The 22,317-nt window shown below is 38.4% G+C and overlaps 1 protein-coding gene across 2 annotated transcripts in view; it reads left to right on the top strand.

The window, feature by feature from the left end:
- LOC110185655 (uncharacterized) overlaps window positions 1-22,317 on the top strand; it is a 26,573-nt gene continuing 4,256 nt past the window's right edge. The window contains exons 1-2 of one of the 2 annotated variants that reach the window (XM_086832189.1): window positions 1-275; window positions 18,771-19,179. The gene's annotated coding sequence lies outside the window, so the exon portion shown is untranslated. Of the gene's footprint in view, window positions 276-15,263; window positions 15,521-18,770; window positions 19,180-22,317 lie in introns of those variants that run through there. The other variant, XM_086832190.1, reaches the window with a different exon arrangement.

Raw genomic sequence — 22,317 nt, forward strand, 5'->3', positions numbered from 1 at the left:
GCTCTCATTTTGTTGTTTTTTTTTTTGGCTCGGGTGGCCGCTCGCTTCCGACTCGCCGCTCGGTCTGAAAACGCTCAGTCTGAAAAGTTCATGTGACGCGTCGAGAACGTTGCGATTGCGATTGCTATTCCCGAGTTCCGAAACCGACCCACTGACGGTACGCTCCAAGGGAATTCCGCCAGAGCATCCGAATCGGTAGCTAAATCTGCATCTGCATCTTCATCTGCGGCAGCTGCACCTGTTCCGCAGCACAGGTGGATAGGATCATCGCTCAGGTAATGGGGAGCAGCCAGTGGCACTTGCGGTGGCCAGAACAACAAAGGCCAGCCGCTTGATTAGCTTTTTATCACCGCATATCACACATATCCGAGAGATGATCCGAAGGGTGCAAGGTGGGGGCGGACTTACCACAAAAGTGCAAAGAAAAAAAGAAAAGTAAATCTACAATAATAATCATTTTACAAAAGGTGTTAAACCGTGAAATACTTATATGTAACAGCTTAAGTGAATCTTGTTTATTGTGTTGAGGCATTTATTATTTATTTTGAATATTCGCAAAAATTGTTTGTGAAAATAGATAATATTTGAAATTGAAAGGAATGAACACCTTTTGTTTTTGTTAATTACAAACAAATAGAAATCCGAATTGAAAAATTCTAGAGAACGTTCTCTTCAACTCTTGAATACAAAACATCGTATTTTCTGCTTGCTCTGTGATTTGTGCTCTTCTTTTTTTCTTCTTATTTTATTTTGCGTTTTTGTCTTATTCCTTTTTTGTTTGTTGTTTTTTTGAGCTGTGCTATAACTTTCGGGTTTTTCGTGTCTTTTTGTTTGGGCAATTGCAAGTGAATTGTGCGAATTGCAATTGATAAACGAGCGTTCAAAAATGAATAAAAGAGCTGTCTGGGTGCCGGCCTTATCGCGCTACAATATCGCATTAAAACTAATTCAATTACAAGCTGCGAGGGTGCAAGGAAAGAAGGGGCATGCAAATTAGGAGCAGCCACCGAAGCAGTAGTAGAGTATATACATGTGTATGTGTATTTGCAGATAAAAGATAAAAAGGGAAGGGGAAGCTCATGCATACCGACAGACAGACACCCTTGTGTAATTGGAGCAATGTTTTGCCAAAGGGGGAGCGGGGGCGGGGTGCTGGCTGCCAAGTTGGAACTTAGTTCTCCGTTGGTGATAATGTCATAATTGACAGCCTGTGTGGATGGGTTTGATTCAATTTCCAGTGGAAATTGAGTTGCAAATGAGTTGTGCCAGCGAGTGACGAAATTGTCACTCAATGTTTGATAAAAAAGGAAGATTAACCCTCGACACAATTTCAATTAACAGCTTTTAATAATCGTTTTGAGCTACCGAAGGGAAAGGGAAATGAGGTACAGTTCAATACGAATGCGTAATTTTCTAATATATAATCATTAAATATAGTAAACTGTAATAAAAAAAACCATTTTTATTTCAATTAAAGCATGGAGTGACTTAAAACGATTGCATTTTCATTTAAACTAAACAATTAAAGCACACTAGGCGTATACGTAATATAGAATCCCATCCGGAATCCCCCATTAGATGTGTAATCCAAATTCGTTCTGTCAGCATTCAAAAGCGAAAGTGAAACCACAACACGATTTCAATTAAAAAGAGTTAACAATACCATCATGAATAGGGAAACAAGCATTTATGGGCCAATCGTGCGTATGCGTAACGTGTGTGCGATGTGCGCCATAAGTTGCGGGCATAAAGGTGCTTCAAGTCCCTTCTCACACACACACACACACACACTCACAGTTAATACCGCCGCGGACAGGGCTCATTTCCACCTTTTAGGCCATATTTCTTCGGTGAGCGAGCATCGCATTGTGTTTAGGTTTAATGGAAAAAGTGTGTCCGCACATCAAATGGGTTATTATCCGTTTTGCCACACTGGAAATGGCCATTTAAATTTATAGTCGGCAAGCAACTCTGCCATGTGGCGTGCAGCACGACGTTTTCCGGGGGGCGACTCAGGATGAAATGTATTAAATCATGGTGGCGATGCATACGTAAACGTTATGTGGCAACCATATTGAGTGCTAACCGCTTTTATTTAGTTTTATTTTATTTACTCCCCTCTGTGACTTTGTTGGCGCACGACTTGCCGCAGCAGAAGTTGTAAAAGATAGATAGTGAGTGAGCCTGAGATAAAACCAATGATTATTCTGGCTTCTTTTTTCCGACTTTGGCAGCAGTTTCGTAAACATCTTAGGGGATGCCATCAAAATATTTACTCTAGATTCGTGTTATGGTCGTGGTGGAATAGTTTCCCGAATAGTTGCCGAGAGAAATCTCACTTGAACCGAGAGAAGTTATTGAACCATATTTTATGGCAACTGTCAGTGCTGTCAATGCACTTTTCTGCACCATCATTTATCGCAGTTTGGCCCCGAGCTTCAGTAATTTACAATGCGATCCCTGAGTGGAATGCTGTGACTCAGCGCAGCAGCCTTCTCTCGGCACATAATCATTTATTGCATATTTAATAGCTAGACAACGTCCCGCCGATACCCCACTTCCATTTCAATGTCAGTGCGAGCGACGGAAGGATTTGCGGAGGCGCGAACCAAGTTGACACATTCACATCTGCCGCGGGGCAGGAGATAAGGAGTCAGTCAACTGCGAACCCGCCAGCTGTCAGCCCCGCAGCCCACCACCAGTCCATGTTCCTGTGTCCATTCCCTCTGGCTATTATCTCGGGCGGGAGAAGGCAAATCAAGTCAAGTGCGAGGTGCAGGCAGGCAGAGATTATGCCATTTGGACAGCTCACTTTTTGGGTGGCCACAGTTTGGCTCAACTTCAATTTTGAGGCATTTTGATCCTTAAACTTTATCCTAGGGTGTGGTGAATTTTTACGAAAATTAAATAGAGAAGAGGTAGGTTATTAAATATATACAATATAATTGTTTCATAATTCTAGTCCTTAAAGAAATATAAATAAATATATATTATTAACAGAGGTATTTATTAACAAGAAAGTTAGAATTTGTAAAACTAAAAATATATTATTTGTTTATCATAGACGAACGGCAGCTTTTAAAAGGTATAAAAGTAAAACGCAAACTAAAGTGTGTGCGTATAGGAAAACATTGTGGTTAAAAAGTTAAATGAATACATATTTAAATGAAGTAAATGTATTTTTCTGAAGAATCTTTAGCAAATATTTCTAGGAAAATGTATCAAAGAAATAAATTTATAGTTCAATCTATCATTTATATTATTTTCTTTGTTTTCTGATACAATTTATCACAAATCAAAATAAACACAAATAATTTTTGATGTTAGCTTTTAGGTAATTCGGGATTTTATCGGCTTGACTTAATTTAAATTAAGTCGATACTGGAATATATTCCAGGTCATTCAAAATCACATATGTAAAGCTGTTTCGATTTCATCACAATATAATCATCATGTAACGTAGTTATGATTTTACTGTCGAAAATGCAGCAATTGCGGTTTTTATATACAACAGTTTACTAGAATTCACACTTTTTAAATTCCAGTGCACTCATTGAATTGTATTATCTTTATTTATATAGATAACATTTTTATAAATATTTTCTATAATATATTTTGAAATTTGCAAAACTTTTGTACATCCTCATAATCCAATGTTGACACTTTTTTATGAAAACTTCAAATAACATATTATTTTTTGATATATATAACATCTTTTTAATATATTTTAAGTTATGCCAAACTTTTGTATACTCTCACAACCCAATGTTGGCTCTATTTTTTCGAAACCTCTAAATCGTTGACACTGCTGCACTCGAATCACTCACTCAATGATCCTTCCATTTGTCACCCGGCTGCCTACGACCGTGAGTAATTAGTGCCCCTTTCCAAACCAAATTAGACAATTTGAGTAGAGAAGAGGAGGCTCTAGCTCCCCAGGAGCTGGCCCAGTGCGGCAGGACTTGGACTGCATTGATTTCCACTTTGCCAGGCGGCGGCGTTAGTGTTATTTATGAATGCGAATTAATGTACCGTTGGCATGCACAACAACACTTTGGGCCATGGGCGAGGACAGGGCCAATGCCAGCCGGCAGCACTTCACTTTGTTTGGCTAAATGCGGTGCTGTCGTCCATTTCGGGTGCCGTTATTACGACCATTTCCGTTCCGAGATTTCCGGTGATTATTTCCATGCTGGCTCCCATTTCCATGGAAAGCGAAAGGAAACACACCCGAGCCGGACTGCGCGGACCTATCGGTGGACATTGGGCGATGGAGTCTTGATTGAATTAAACCCAAATGATCCTGGCAGGCAATGCATAATGACACGCAGCTTAATTATGGCCCGAGCGGCGCAGTACAGCAGAGCAGAGCACAGCGTGTGGCCGGGACACCTGCCCCACTTACCTTAATTGGAATTGATTGCGATGCGAGACGCGGGGCACTGTGCCCCGGAGATACAAATACGATATGCCCGGGTAGTATCGCAGGCGCTTGAGAGTCAAAAATTCGAAATGACAGCCCTGTGGCAAACAATCAACGGTGGGGGAATGCAGTTGTTATTGCCGCTGATATTCCGTATCGATTAAAGTTGCGACACAGTGCCAAAATACATTTTTGTGCCGTTTTGTGAGGTTTTGAGGCCCACACTCTCTCCTTGTGTTTTTATCGTTTTCTGAAATATTAAAGTCATGTCAAACAATGCGCCAAAGGCGGCTCAATACACGGTTCCGTTGGGTTTCGTACGATTCTGACGATGTGGGCTATATGTATCTATATCTATATCTATCTATGTACAAGGGAAGGGGTGAGATGGCCACACGAACGAACATATATGACAGCGGACGGAATGAGATACTCGATGGCAGAAGCTAATGCAAAAGCCAACTGGCGGAAGTACTAGTAGGAAAAACAAATAAAAAAGCAGCAAAAAATACAAGAACAGGAAGGCACACAAATTAAATTCTGTCAATGCGAACATCCTATACACTTGTTGAGCGAAACTTTTGAATTGCCCAATTAAAATCGAATTGCTTTTCAAATATAAAAAGTGTGGGAGTGCTTCAGAAATCTCTCTTATTGAATAACATATTCAAATAGTACGTCAACTTCTCGGTAATTCATAAATTATTAGTGATTAAATCAAAGCATAAAAATAATTTTATATGGAATTCTATATAAACAAATTATATGTATATTTCAAGTAAAGTTTTCACCATTAGTCCTTGCAATTTCTTTTCTAATAACTATTAAATAAATATTGTTCACGTGTCACTTTCATTTGGACACCTTCCGAGTTTAGTTCAAGGCCATGGTGTTGACTTTACACCTGTTTACTTGGACCAGGCAAGGTCACCTAGAGGTTAGACTATACATGAATATTTATATGCGAACAAAAGACAACTCTTGGGATATTAATCTCAAACTTAAATCTTCAATCGCCGGTTCGGACAACATGTTTTTAGTGTGAGCACAAAAACGTTGAAAGAGGGAAATGGAAATAAAGGAAAAATTGTAACAAGTTGAACGTGCTGCTGAGCTGGGCATTAATAGGTTTTTGACTTGCCATAAAACCAACACAGAAACTGAAACTGAAACAGAAGCCACAACAGAGCAACAGAGAGCTGAGTTCTCCATCGAAATGATGGGCAAGAAAATCCCCTCCTAAGCTCGAGTGGGGCTTAAATTGCTCACCGGCCTTTAAAATATTATTTGGCCAAAAATCATAGAGGCAGCTGAAGAGACACAGCCTGGAACCGTTCACGTAACTCGATTCAGTTAAACTTGAACATTTTTTGGCAGGTCTTTTTGGGTCTTGATTAGGTTTGCCCGACTTGAGCTCGAGTTGCTCTTGTAATTGGCCTGTTGCGGGTCTGTGGCTAATAGCATTTGGCCGGTAATTGGCCGGCGATGGGTTGGGAAATTAATGCGATTCTCTTGCACCGAACGGACGTTGCCATGGCCCTTAATAATTATCATGGGATTCCATCCACCTCTCCGACAGAGTCCAAAATGAAAAAATAAAAGAATTGAAGCAATTAGGTTTGTTCACATCATTTTCTGGTCTGACAAAACACAAAATATCGGAGACATTTCTTTTTCAGGGGAAGTTACGAAAAAGGTGAAACTCGCCAAACGAACAAATGTATTTCTCACCTTTCGTTTGTCAGCATTTTGGTAGTTTAAAGTTTGACAAATTATGATTCAATAAAGGAAGTTGTGAGCCAACAAGTAAATGTCAACATACCGGGTTTAATTTGAGATTTTCAGTAAAATATTTAATGAATGCTAGATTTGTAGTGGCGAAACAATCACGTTACTAGTAATTATTCTTTACTAAGAAGTAATTATTCTTTGTTTACTTCTTTTTTTCGGAAACAGTTAGGAACCAGTTAAGTTTTCTTCTTTTAAATTATAGTAAAACCGAAAACCCAATTAAATAAATTAAAATAAAGTTCAACGGATTCTGTTTCCAGTATTTATTTTTTGTCAACTAAATTGGGAACAACTACAAGGACTAAGCCCAGAATTTAATTTCCGCTTCCTTTAGCTTGCACAGAACCTTTTTAAGCTTGCCTTTTTTTTGCGGGAAAACACAATTATAGATAATTGAATTCCTTTTTAGCTTAACTACATAATAACCGTTATCTAGTAGTTAAAAGAGTAAAAAGCAAACATTTGCCACTCCATAAATATATAAGCATCAATTCTACTTCTTAAGAAATCTACAGTCGAGTGAGATTTCTTTCTAACTAAGGACTTCTTGTTTACAAGAACTAACAATTGAATTTCCGTTGATTTGTGCTGTCAACAAACTTAATCTAATTTTTTTTCTCGATTTCCCTTAAAATTATTAGTAATTTGATATGAACGTAGAGAGTCTCGAATCCATCTATCGTTCTACCTGTTACACTCCCATCGACCTTGAACTCTGTGGGGGTAAACAATTTTGTTATCAGTTTACTTGGCATTTTTCGTCTTTCCCTCGACTTGTATTTTTCATTCGAATCCATTCTATTCGAGTCTATTCATTTGTTCACCCGAGATACGTACCAGGCTACATATTGTATTGTGTTTATACGAGTTTTTGTATACAAGTTGGTATTGTTGTGCGCTCCTATGGAGAATCCATTTACATTCCTTCGCCGAGCAATCAATTTTCTGTGCTTTTCCGTCCTTCATTTATCTATTCAATCAGAGGAGGGAGTCGACCTCTGTCACAAGACATCCCCTGAGTAACTACTACATGCTCTCCTTCCCTTTTTTCGGAAAACATTTAAATCCGATTGAGAGGCTTTCCTTTCCAAAGGGGAAAGTAGGGTAACCCCTCGAAAAGTAAACTTTTTTCAAAAATTCATTTTTTCTCAGCACTTGTACTTTTTGCCCGGTTGCAGTTCACCCCGCTTTGGTGTTTGCCCTTTTGTTTTGCCTTCTTTGCATTTTCCGCTTTCCACGGAAAGCATTTTCTTCTTGTTGCTCTATCTCTATCCCACACACACCGAATGCCCTCCGTTTGCTATTTTATTCGCCGATTTAATCGCGTCTTGAAGCTTCCTTCCTGTGACTGTTTCTTGAGGGGATTGGGGATTGGGGATCGGGGATTGGGGTTCGGGGACAGTGGCATTTTGTGAGGCGTAGTTGCCGACACGCGCACACAGACTCATAATCAAATGTAATATAATGTGCTGTGAGGCAATCTATAACCACCGGCCATGCAACAGCTTGCCCCGGTGGAAAAACGTGGAAAGAGGGAAAGATGAGAAAATGATTACGAAACTCGAGTGGCGAAAAAAGCAAGTAAACGAGCGTCTTGAAGATGCCAACGCTCTATTAGAGTTTTGAGAACATTATACGCTTGTTATCGTCATGTCTAATCCAACGATATTGGCCAGGGATTCTGGGAATTTCGATTCAATTCCGATACGAGAGGGTAATAAAAGAGATATCTAGTGCTCCCCATGGAACTGAAGACTGAGAGAGCTGAGAGTAAAGTTAAGTAATAACTTGAGCGGAAAATTTATGACACTTCTAGGGAAATTTTTGCCTTTTAATAAATTGAGACATAGAACGAAATTGAAGAATCAATCAATGAATTTGGAAGAATATATTGAAGAAGTTTAAAAGATATATATAAACATACTGGATTCTTGACATTTACAAACTAAAATAATACATTTTGATAATAAATATTTGGTTATTTTCCTAAAAAGAGTTTCTACATAATTATCATTCATTAGGAACCGATATGTAAGAATACGTTAGTTATTACAAAGGCACATTTCACTTAACCTTAATAAATCATTCAAATAAGATATGGCTAACATTTTACCATTGAATAGACGACGAATTAATTGCAAGATTAGTTACAAAACTTGTTAAGTTCATTTCCGTTCACCTAACGAAATGCGGTAATAGATTGTCTAACAAAGAAAGTTTGGCTTTCTCACGTTCGTTTTTACTGTCTGCGTTTCACATAATTAACCATTGCAAGTCTCGGGGCTTTTCCTTGAGGAAAAGGCAACGCATTAATTCAATTAAACGGATCAATAGATCAGGGAATTGCAACAGCAATAGAACTATTTCTTTTTTGGTGTGTGGTTAGCAAAGCCATAAAGCCGCAGTAAGAACATCTTAATCTTGGTGAAAATTATGCTAACCCGGTGACTGGTCAATGCCTCTGTGCCTCGACAGACAGCACAAGTCTTTGACTTTTTCCTCCCCCCGCTCTTGTTTATTTATTCTCACTTTTCACGTTTTCCACTTTCCCCCATTTGTTTGCCTGCCACAACTGTGACATAGACGTACTACGTACACACACACACGTTGAGTGTGTGTGACGGTGTTTGCTCAATAAGTCAGCCGTGGGGGGCGTCCACGGGGCGTATGCTTGATGTTCTAGTTGAAATAGATGTGCACATCGATGTGTGTGGATACACGAGTATCCGACGATGTCGATGCCAGTCTGACGTTCCAACTGAGAGCCACGCGAATCGTCGACAAGTCGGCAGAATGTGTCAAACAGTAATAATCAGCTTCAAGGCGAAGCCAGTTGACAATGCTCGCACATCCTCGCTAACAGGCGGGCAAACAACACCACATTACATCCAACACTCGTCACAAAATAAAGGGAACAGCCCCATAATACTTCCTTACGTGTATTCTGTCTCTTTATCCCCAAACACTTGAAAAAAATTCCGTCCCAGAAAGCGCTTTCTTGCCTTGGTTACTTATTTGTTATTTGTATATATATTTGTACTAAGTTTCGTTTAAGCTCAATGTTTTGAGTGTATTTGTCCCATTATTTTCACTTTTCGGGACCACGCTGCGTATGCGTTACATTCTCCCAGCTTCCACTGCCTTCGGCTGTCGCCATTAAACGCACATTATACATAAACTTTTCGATGCATCGCACTTTCCGCCCGCTGACAAGGGTTAAGGGTTAGACGTTAAGCCCCAAGGAGATGACCTCGGGGCTCAGACTCAGTCTCAGCATTCACATCAACATCCACGTCAGAGCAGACCGGAGCAGACCCCTTGTCGCAGCTTCTTATCAGGCGAATTGAGCTCTCATTCGCACGCAACAAATAGGTTTGTGAAAACAGAAAAATAGGCAAATGTGGAAAGGTAACCGCATTGGAAAATACTCTAAAAGAAATAGTTTTATTATGGCATATAAGAGAAATAACTATTTATTAATTCAAATGCTAGGTATAAATTGATAAAAATCTAAAAACTTGAAGCTTAAGTAAGGAAAAAACTTATTCCTAACAATGCTTTAATGTTTATTCTTTTCTTGTTAGTAAAATAACCATTGTAAATATTTATTTCTCCGCTTTGCTAATTGCCTGATTAATCCCTAATACAAATAGTAACACGTGTGTAAAAATTTGTTTTCTGTCACTTACACTCTGTCCCTTAATCAGTCACAGGTGAGACTTGATTCCAGGTACTCTAAACGACATGCAAACAAATTGACAGAATCATGCATCTATAAATACCAATGTCTGGACAAATATAAGGATAGAAAAAACTGTCTTTGGGAGATTGATTGAATTTTTTGGTTCGAACGAAGGAATGACAAATGTTTGCACATCACCAGGATACTAGAAACGTGTGCAAATAAGAAGGGGCGCTTTTCCAAAGCCTTTTGAAACAGCTCTCAGAGGCTGTAGGACTCCTTGATTAGGGTGTAGGAGCTGCAAATATTTATATATATTTAGGTATGTAGGTATGTAGAGCTGGGGCAATATGTAGAGGAATGTGGGAGCTCTGAAATAGAGGTACTCAGAGTCGACGATGTCGCGCGTTTGACTGCACTTAATGAAGCCTGCCCGAGCCATACCGCGCCGCACCGACTAAATTGAGTTTATTGTTGTGCAAATAGGCGCGCTCTCCTAGTCTGTCGCACTTCTCGTTAAGTACGTATTATAATAATATATTTACATACTCGAGGGGAGGAGCGGAGAGGGGCCTGGGCAAACACCCATTGCCAATGCGTGCGTCTGCTCATTGTACTTAAATGTTATAAATAAATAAAACATGGGCCATGCTGTGCAGTCCGTAAACGCGCTATAAATATTTCATGGGCTGGCTCAACGCACACAAGGCGCAGTGTCATTTAAATAAATAATTTTCAATAAGCCTTAATTAAATTAAGTGTAAATTGAATTAAATGTTTGCTTACAATTGCCATCGCTGCAGCTGCAAAGTCCGCGACACGCAAACGAAACTAACTTGTTTGCCTTTCAATGTTTTCGTCCCCTCATCAAAGGTGATTTTAAATTTACAGCGCAGCGGTTCATGAAAAATAAATTGTTTGTTTTTCTGGTTATTGCAATTTCAAATATAAATATTTGTATAAGAATCACAGCAGTAAAAATGGGAAAACTTATCAATGAACAAAGCTCAAATACCCTTGTCGATCAATCAAGACAGATTGATTTCACATTTATTTATATATTCTCAGTAATTAAAATCAAAAATTATTGGATTATTTATCCATACATTTTCAGTTTAAAATTAAATAAATAATTATGTTTAAAAAAAAACCAGAATACTTTAAAGAAGAGTATAAAGGTGCGAAATATATCCACGCAGACAGGCCAATATTTATTTTCATAAAAAATGTGAACTGAAAGAAAGAAGATAAAATAATTCTTGCAGTTCACTGAATATTCGTAAAAGCTGCTTTTAAATAAATATACAAAATTCATGGAACGCAGTACATGTTTTCAAAATAAATGTTTTCTTTAATGTTTCTATCTAACCTCAGAGGTAATAAGTTGTTCCAGGCTTAACCCAGTTTGTATGTGTCTTCTTTGACGTATTTTTGGATAACAGATAAGTTACGTTTGCATATACATATGTGGCTTATCTAACGATAATAAATTATACGTTAACCCGCTTTATGAATGAACCTTTTTGGCTAAAAATAAATAAACATTGCGGTCCCATGGGGGAGCTTACTCAGGCAATGAGTGTTTGCTGATTGCGCTGGAAATCGTCAATAAAAATAACAATTGGTAATTCCGTTTATTCGTAGACGATGGAATAGTATTACTGCCTCTGCGAGATAATTTATTCGGAAGCGGCAATATGTGTGCAATTTAATGAAATTAAGCTATATTATATAGGGAAAATAAATGATAAACCCCACAAACTGGTCTCTCCTGGGTCCTTACACATGATTAATTTTTGTGTAAACCAGCAACCAATTTGAAATGTTTGATTAAACGGCAAAGCATAAATTTCGCTTTATGGGGATTCCGTCGTGACGTGGGGAGGAAAAGGTCGTGGCCGGTCATTAATCTTCAGCATTTTAGCAACATTTTCACGCATTTGCACCCAGGCATCAGACCCACATCAGACCCATAATCCAGGCGCTTGTTTTCCACCTCGAAATCGCTGGATATTACCATTACCATTACCATTCCCAATACCAATACCCCAATACCCCCTTTTTGCCTTGGTCGAAATTGAAACAACAGTTTCGTCTGAGCTGGCAGCGCTTTTAATTAATATTAATTTGCATTCCATGACATTGAAGCTGAAACTGAAACTGACACGGTGACGATGTGAGCTTCCCCCGGGGGAAGAGCGGGGTGAGATAGCGCCACTGACCCATCGAATTCGTCGCGAGTTGTCCAGTTGGGACAACAAAGTGATCAATGGACCCAATCAATGACTGTGTCACGTCAGCACAGCATGAATCTGAGCCTCCAGTTGATGACTTACGCTCGGGAAAAGTGAAAATCTTTCGGATCTAGGGAGGGTTATAAGGGTTATAAATATCGAAAGGTAAAAGTATACTATTGCAGGTGATTATTCCCATGTAACCCAATAAAATCTATATAAAAATTAGTCACTGTTAATGGGTAATCTGTAGTTCGGCACTCTTGTCACTCATTTTCCACAATTTTTGATTGCTCCTAATCGAGCTTAGGCTGCTGTGTTTGTTTGTGGGGGTGTGCGCCTTTTAATCGCCTCAATAGATTTGACATTCAGTTAGCAGAAGCGCCAGAGACCCAGAATCAGCAACAATAATAGTCACTTTAAATCGCTCACTGTCAGGGGAACGGTTTGGGGAATGGCTGTGGGACTGCAGATGGGGTTGCCAGGCACTTGATGGCGCTTAGCGGTGCGTGGCTCATAATTTAACTTTTCGGCGGAAATTCCCACAAGGTGTTCCCGAAAAAAGAAAACACCGCCCCGCCACCGCTGCGGGTGTGAGACAACCGCACAAATTACAAACACAAGGCCGACACGAAGACAGCACCAAACAAAAACAAAAAAAAAATAATACCAAGCAAAGCAATTTAAAAATTTACGACATTCCACACTCATTACACCTTACGGGTTTTCTCGTTTTTCCCTATACTTTTTTCTCGGTTCGGTTTCGGTTTTGGTTTCGGTGGTTTGGTTATGGCTTTTGGCCATCGGCGGTCCGCTGGCGCCACGCCCCCTGCGTCCAGGTGCGCCCATGCGAATTTTCGCATACAACTTCCGCGCGCAACTTTTGGGTTTTTGTATGCAAATTTTCATTTCTGGTTCTGAGACTCGCTTTTTTTCTTTGCTCCCTTCCTCCATGTGCTCTGGTTTTTGTTTTTGTGCTGGGAAATTGTTCGCTGTTGTCGTCGTTTATTCTCGAGTTGAGTTGACTTGGGCTTGGCTTAGAGCGGTCTGAAAAGAAAAACATATAGAAGAGAGTAGGGTCGAGGGTGTGGCCTAGAAGGTACCCAAGGCGAGGGGCTTTTCCAAAAGAAATGTTATGAAAATCAAGGATAGGATAGGGTGGGATAGGATCGGTAGATCTTCTTTAACAGTAACCTCCTTTTTCAAAACCTCCTTCACCAGCATCCAACCATTCGTTTTGGATCAAAAGTATTTCCATATTAACTTAACTGAAAACTCTTCCAGTTGATCCTTAACAAGATGTACTCGCACACAACATACCCTTGTTATTTAGGATACCGCGTAGAAAAACAATGGACGAAGCTGAAGAAATTTTCCTGCCTTATCGGTTGTTGCTGTTCGAAATGTGTGTAAGAGAGCAAGTCGGGGTGGCTCCCATTCCGAGAACCGAATTCCACCGCTTGGATATTCACGTTCTTTGGAGTCCAAGTCCAAGTATTTGCATTATTGCTGGCCCAGCTCTGGCATCGTGGAATTACCTATAATGACGGTCGCTTTGGCTGCGAGGGTTGCTCCTCCGCTGATGGATTGCTTCCTCTCGCTGGAAATTTCATGATCATTAAGCAGTAAAGTTCTGCTCGAATGGGGAATTAAATTTGGCATTACAAGAAGCTCGGGGATGAAATATCATAAAAAAGCTGATACATTTAATGACAGCTTGCTCAATTTCTTTAAGTTTATTTCGCCTGAAGGGAATCTCAAAAGTTTTCATGTTCTTTGTTGATTTATCTGTTACTCAATTGTGAGCTCATTGGTTCATATAAAAAAGACGTCATATCAAATAGCTTATGTTAGCTTTTTCTTATTTATCTGTGCTCCAATGTTGTGTTCTCTGATTTCTATTATTAGCTTGTCCAACTTTTTCATTAGACCTATAACAAGTACAGATGAGCAAGCGAAAAATGTAAATTCAGTTGGCTTTTTGTTCAGAAGTACCACGTTTTTTGTTCACTCGAAAGAAAACTTACTTTGTATTCTACTTAGGGTTTAGTTTAAGGATAAAGAACTCTACAAAATATTAGGAAAACAATAAAACAGCGGCCATAGAGCACAAGGTGAGCTGAGGGTTGGTGTAGGTTTAGCAAACGCATTTCTAAAGGGTCTTTTACAAGATCTTTGTGCCTCATAGAGTGGAACCATCATCATTTCTTTAAGTGCATTCATTCATTCCCCATAGTGCTTGTGACTTGTTCCCATTGTCCTTGTTATTTGTTTTTGGACTTGTAAGTGGCTCGAATAAAGGAAATGGCCTGCGAGGGGGAGAAGGGTATAACGACATCGTTCAAGTTGAAGGACATAACTGAATTTCGGTCGTTGTGTAGTTTTTGCCTTCTGCTTTATGAAATTCAAATTGCAAATGGGAAAACCGAGAAGCAGAAGGCGAATGGCGGCCAGCAAAGGGGAAGACGAAGGGAGTAAAGAATCCTTAATGACATCTCCGGCTCTGCTTCACGGAGCGTAAAAACTAATTAATTACACGTGCAAATTGTGATAAATTCCATTTGCAGCACTCCTTTCACTAGAATAATTCATTTTTATTGCATTTGCTGTTTCATAATTCCATTTACCTCGAGCATGTAATAAGCTTGGAGCTTGTTCTGGTATTTTTCCCATGCAGATTTCCATCGATTTTTGTGGGTGAGTGGGCGGTGTGTTGTTGATGGTACCCTGGTGACCACAACAAGTGTCCTTGCGCCAGTTAGCCATCCGCAGCCACACACAGCTGCACTGCACATCTCATTTTGGAGCACTTTCTATTTATATTCCTCCGGCCTCCAAGCGGTCACTGCATCCTCCTCCTCAAATTAATTTCATTACGCGCAGTTTTAGTTATTTTTAATCACTCGACCACCACGCACTTGTCCGAGGTCTAAATTTGTATCGCATTAGGGGAATTCATGTTTGGGGGCGGTGATGCTGAGTAAAATTAAGATATCTGCCACTTTGATCCCACCCAACGGCATGCAATTTCAATTCATTTGAACTTGAGGGCCAAAGACGAGAGAGTGCCAAGTCCTTATAATTAATGCCTGCAATTGAACTTGACCCAAAAAATGTGTGAATAATTTTACAGACGATGGCAGCTGGCAAGGCGAGGCATTTGCTTGAATTATCCCAAGTGGGAGGACAATGGCTGGGATGGAGGCTGCACACACTTCGAGTGGATGCTCCTTGGAAGAGCCAAGCCTTAAATTGCGAAACTCTAAACCGTTTGTCTGCCTGATTTATGGGAGGAACAGAAGGGTCTAAATGGGTCAATTGGTATCCCTTGTAAATATTATACGAATTTATGAGCTTCGAGAATGAAGAGAATTTCTGCCATTCGTTGAGGTAAGGCTGAGCATATGTGTAAATTTATTTGTGGTTTAAGAGAATTTAAACGAGAAGGATGATTTACGCAATGCTTTAAATTCATTAGTAGGTCAATAGCTTAAGATTTTTCCTTGACATTGTATCATAACTGGTCTAATTGGTTTGTAATTAATTACTTGCTAAGTCAACAAAGTCTTTGTTTAATTTAGTTTATTCGTTTCAGAAAATTATCATATCACTTAATATGCGTATTTTCCTATTTAAGGGTTCAGTTAGGCTTTTTTATCCTTATTGCTATTCAGAAAGCATAGACATTTTGATTGTCCAAGCAAAGTCAGAAAAATCAGAATTTAATTTCATTTTCGTTTCCCTTTAGGCTTTATATTTTTTGTTGACAAATAAGCCTAATTGCTTGGTTACTTGGAAATAGTTTTTGCATATCAGATAAATAGTTTACTCTGTCCAATAAGCTTGACATAAACTTTAAAATTCAGTAGTTACATGAGTGAATGGAAATTACACATGTTATGGTATGAGTACTCCCATTTCCTTTATGTGTTTCCTCTTTTCATTTTAGCGTAGCGAGTTTCGCATTTGCCAAGTGCCTATTTCCCTTTATGCTAACATTTTTGACCCAGTTATGCGAATCCTTTCAGAGTTTCAAAAGGAAAGACTTGGAAGGCAACACTCTTTCTGGTATCTCTAGCCACACTTTCCCCACCCTGCCTCCATCCTCTTCTAATCCCATCACTTAAATTGCAACTACACTTAGTTCTCAGATCCGACTCGCTTCTGTTTTCGTTTGATATCAAATGCATTCATGTTGAGTTTTGTAATTAAAACTGTAATTCCACGTTCATGGAGGGGGAAAATGGGGGACATTAGCATGCAAATGTATGCGTGACAGAGGGAAAAGCCATCCAAGGTAACCCAAAAACTCCCCCCGCAACACACACACACACACAGCCTCAACGAAACAGAGTCTGCTTCGGCTTGATAAGTGGGAAAAGTGTAAAAATTTCGTTGCATACTTGCCAGCGTCGAAATGAAATTGCGGCTCCTGCGGCAGCTGTGACAGCTGGCACGTAATACTACATATACACTCGCACACTCACGAGCACGCATGTATGGGAATGGAAATGTAAATTTAATTGTACTATATATGTATATATATTTATATATATATATAGCCATGTATGTCCAGCAGAATAGTAAACAAAACATCGAGGCTTTTTTGAAAAATATTGCAAAACAAAACTGTCAACAAGTGACAGCTGCCAACATACATATATGTTTGTAAAATAAGCCAGAAAATTGTCATGTTTCATGAGTAAATAAAGGTAGAACTTTATAATTTATTTAGTATTATTTTTAAAATCAAATAAAATAATCAAATTACATTTATATTAGGCTTTTAAAGAAAAGTACACCCACTTATCAAATATAATTATTAATATATACTTATTTATGTAATGTATTGTAGTGTAAACTGTTTGCTATAATTGTGAGTTCATTGACCTCAAATTAACATAGTCAAAGTTACGTGAATTTATATTTAGATCTTTCCAAGAACTTAAACTTTTCTTATCAAAAGTTGAGGCTTTTCTTGGAATGCATAAATTGGCTTAGTTGCCACACTTCACTTTTGTTAAATCAGGACTTCGTTTCTTGGAATTCTACATATTTTACCTTTTAGTAAAACTAATCTTTTCTGAAAAATTTGGTTCTTGTAAATGGTAATTTTGAGTTTTATCAAACAGTTTGCACTATAAGTTTGATCGCGATTGTACACGCATCTAGGAGGTGTTAAAACCACCGGCAGGCAAGTTGTCGCCGTCAGTCAATCAGAGAGATGGCGTCGCCTGACGCCGACTTGGCCTGAAAGTTGGTCCAACCCTTTTGCGGCTTTTATAATAATTTCAAGTGGTTATAGTTATAGAGATATGTGTGTGTTTGTGTGTGTGGCAGTAGCATTTGGCAGGGAGTGTGCGGGCCCATTTGCAAGCTCGTATCTCTGTACGCCTGGTCGCCTGCCGCCGGCTGATGAGAGTTCGGATTCGGCTCGGTTCCTTCCTGGCCAACTTCCTGTCACGCTCGAGGGAACGAGAGAGGGGGCGGGTTGGGCCGCTCCGATTGGTATATAAATATTTCCCCGATCCCGGAATCCCTTCTCCTCCTCTAGGTCCCTGTGTTTGCCATCGTACAGGAAATTTGAGCGAAGCAAGAAAAAAAGGAAGAAAATCCATTTACGTAATTACTTCAAGTTAACTTTTGCTGCAGCAAAAGGATGCGCGCAGAGCGAGCCCTTTTCCTTATTGAATTATTGAAGAATTGCTTATTCGCTTATTGGAAATCTTTTCTCCCGGCTGTCCGTCCTGCCACTAGTTGAGTTACGACCAGCATAATTGGATGAAACAGGGCCGGGCACTCAACCTCAGCCCATATCGATTGCGTTACACCCGAAACTTTTCTCATTTTCATGGCCCTCTCCGACAACCGTTAATTATATTTGGCCAGCGTTCATTTTTTACGACGCTCGACGGTCTTACCAAGTTTCGTAGGAAAATCAGCTTGACGTGTTAGTTTCATTTAATTATCGTAATTTATGCTTCATGGTTTTACCATCATCGAACTGGAGGCTAATCTAAGTTCACCGGCCATTTTCCTGTGGCGGATGAAAAATTGAAAATTAATGGCCCTAAGGGCGGTACCGTTGAATAAAACTCATTAGGGACCTCATATAATAATTGCATGCAAACGCAATATCCAAAATGACCATTATTTACCATATTTTTTGTTTTGAGAGAACGAACACTAAATCAGTGTCAGCTGGGGACAGGTAATACATTTAGTGTTACGTTTTTCAACGGCCTCGTTTAATAGAAATTTATGTGTTATTAGAGCTTTTCAAGAAATACTTTTTTACTTGAAGGCATAGAATATTTAACATAATTTATAGACTGTTATTTCAGGTGTCTGTTGTATAAAAGCTTTATTAATAAAGAGCTGCATATCTCAAATGAATACTTCAAAAATGTTACAAGGAAGAAAACTAAACTTCAACTTGAGCAATTAAGCATCTCGATGCCACATCTTTTGTAGCAACCCAAGTGTATCTTCTTGCTCCATAAAACCATCCACTTTTATATATATTTCCAATTAAATCGTATCAAATAGAATAAGACGTTTACCGAACAGCACAAGTCAAGTTGGCTTAACTCTTCTCTTTCACTTACCAACTTTTTGTTGTACTTTGGTGCTCTTGCAGGCGTGGTGGCATTTAATAATGTAAGACTGCCCGGCTTGGCTCTGAAACTAAGACTTGCCATTCTGTAATTACACACGGGCTCGTGGAGCGAAATAGGACGAAGGAGGAGTGACCCGGTCGAGGACGACGACCAACAAGTTGCCAGCAAAGCAAGAAATCAAGCCCAGCCAAGCCAAGCCCAGACCCATTCCAAGTCCCGCACCCCGGAAGTGAAAGCAGCAAAACGGCAGCCGTGGATACCAACGCGCTGCGCAGCTCAGCCACTGTGAAGGTGCCCCCGCTGCCGCTGCCACCCCCGCCGCCGCCGCCCCTGACCACGTCGCTGACAATTTGCCAGCCGCCGCCGCCCACTCCGCCCTACCAGAGGCTCACCAAGGCGCTGCAATGCGATCCACGCTGCGGCCACGAGGTAAGTGCGAATTGAAGTGCCTGTGGCTACAAGGAGAACTTTGTGCAGGGACTCTGGAAGAGGGCATCCTTCAACCAGAGGCCCCACCAGAGGATTGGCTAGACCAAAGTCAATTAGAAAAGTCATTGCATTACGTGCAAATTTTGATTGAAGAACTTGTTAGGTAAATGTAAGGCTAAAAAAGAAGTGAACATTGTAGCATTTAATAGGAACAAATCATTTAGGTAAAAAGAACAATGAGAACTTAATTATGATTCATTATCGTTTGTATCATATAAAATTAAATACATGAAATATAACTTAATGTGAACAAAGACATCACTGCGTATGCGTGATATTCTTATTATTATTATTATTTTGGACTTTTAATTAATTAATCAATTCATTTAAAGATTATTTCCTATAATGAGCATAGATATTACATTTTTATACCCTTGCAGGGTATTATAATTTCAGTCAGAAGTTTGCAACGCAGTGAAGGAGGCACCTCCGACTATATAAAGTATATATATTCTTGATCAGGACCAACAGCCGAGTCGATCTAGCCATGTCCGTCTGTCCGTCTGTCCGTTTCTACGCAAACTAGTCTCTCAGTTTTGAAGCTATCTGAATGAAACTTTGCAGTTACTCTTCTATATACTCTCACTCGTATATATGTCGGAACGGGCCGGATCGGACGACTATATCATATAGCTGCCATAGGAATGATCGAAAATTTTTTAAAAAAAAGATTATAACATTTTTAGTTTTCAACAGAATTTAATAAAATTTGAGATATAGCCGTTTCATATTATTCTTCAATTTTTTGTAAAATTTTATGAAAATCGGACGACTATATCATATAGCTCCCATAGGAACGATCGAGAAATTATTTCAATTAAAAAGTATAACATTTTCAGTTTTCAACAGATTTTCATCAAATTTGAGATATAGCCGTTTCATATTATTCTACAATTTTGTGTAAAATTTTATGAAAATCGGACGACTATATCATATAGCTCCCATAGGAACGATCGAGAAATTTGAGAGGAATGAGAATGGCGGTGGCTGTTGTCGGAAGACTGACAATCGCGGTGGCGATAACATTTTTAGTTTTCAACAGAATTTAATCAAATTTGAGATATAGCCATTTCATATTATTCTACAATTTTGTGTAAAATTTTATGAAAATTGGACGACTATATCATATAGCTCCTATAGGAACGATCGAGAAATTAATTCAATTAAAAAGTATAACATTTTCAGTTTTCAACAGATTTTCATCAAATTTGAGATATAGCCGTTTCATATTATTCTACAATTTTGTGTACAATTTTATGAAAATCGGACGACTATATCACATAGGTGCCATACAAACGATCGTTAGATGTGGAGCAAAAATGCAAATCTGTGAATCTAAAACTGAAACAAGAAAGGAAGCTAACTTCGGCACGCCGAAGTTTATATACCCTTGCAGATAGAACTTCTATGAATAAAAAACCATACAATACAAATTATATATCTTTGTGTTAAAAAACAATGAAGTAATACCTGCTTTCATTTCATTCACCTATACATATTATATTAGCAGTTTTACATTCACAGATTTGCATTTTTCCTCTACATCAAACGATCGTTTGTATGGCACCTATATGATATAGTCGTCCGATTTTCATGAAATTTACCACAAAATCAGTTGAAAACTGAAAAGGTTATACATTTAATTGTATTAATTTCTCGATCGTTCCTATGGGAGCTATATGATATAGTAGTCCGATTTTCATAAAACTTTATGCAAAATTGTACAGTATAGTAAAATGGCTATATCTCAAATTTGATCCAATTCTATTGAAAACTGAAAAAGTTAAAAATTTTTTTGTGAAAAATTTTCCGATCATTCCTATGGCAGCTATATGATATAGTCGTCCGATCCGGCCCGTTCCGACATATATACGAGTGAGAGTATATAGAAGGCTAACTACAAAGTTTCATTCAGATAGCTTCAAAACTGAGAGACTAGTTTGCGTAGAAACGGACAGACGGACAGACGGACAGACGGACAGACGGACAGAAGGACAGACGGACAGACGGACATGGCTAGATCGACTCGGCTGTTGATCCTGATCAAGAATATATATACTTTATATAGTCGGAGGTGCCTCCTTCACTGCGTTGCAAACTTCTGACTGAAATTATAATACCCTGCAAGGGTATAAATATAATATGTATAGGTGAATGAAATGAGAGCAGGTTTTACTTCATTATTTTTAACATTAATATATATATTTTATATTGTATGGATTCCTAGTCATCGAAGTTCTATCTGCAAGGGTATATAAACTTCGGCGTGCCGAAGTTAGCTTCCTTTCTTGTTTTTATTGGTATAAGACAAATATTTATTATCGTTTGTATTACAATTTAGTTCTCTGTAAACAAAGACATCACTGCGTATACGTAACATACATTTTCTTATTCTGTTGGATTTAAATATAAAATGAATGAATTAATAAAGGTTTATTTCATATTTAGAGCGTTAGTATTAAATTTCTTTTTATTTTCTTATTTATTTTATTATATTTATTTGTATACTTTAATGTGAACAAAGACATCTGTGCGTATGCGTAATATATTTATATGTATTCTGTTTGATTTTAAAGTACTTTCTTAATTTATTGATTAATAAATTCTTAAAACGAGCATTAGCTTAAAAATTCTTTTCATTGGTATATTAAAAGTATTCATTTTCGTTTGCATTCTAATTTACTTTTATTTGAACACAATCATGCTTGATATACTTAGTATTATTATTCTGTTGGATTTTAAAACAAATTATTAATTAATTAATTGGAGATTATATGTTAAAATTATCATTATAATAAAAATTATTTTCATTGGTATAATAATAAAATAATGTTTGTTTGTATTATAATTACCTACTCTGTGAACAAAGACATCTGGGCGTATGCGTAATATACTTATAATGATTGCGTTGAATTTTCAAAGAAGTCAAGTTATTTTCAACAGTTTAAAATATAAAAAAAAAACATTGCTAAATGTTATGAAATGAACTGATTGACACAAGTTTGTTTTTAATTTTGAACTTTAGTGTACATGAAAATGGTAAATATTACAAATTTTCCATGATTAAAACGTTTACCA

The sequence above is a fragment of the Drosophila serrata genome, unplaced genomic scaffold (assembly GCF_035046125.1).
Source record: "Drosophila serrata isolate PLE 108 unplaced genomic scaffold, ASM3504612v1 contig_245, whole genome shotgun sequence".
Classification (NCBI taxonomy): domain Eukaryota; kingdom Metazoa; phylum Arthropoda; class Insecta; order Diptera; family Drosophilidae; genus Drosophila; species Drosophila serrata.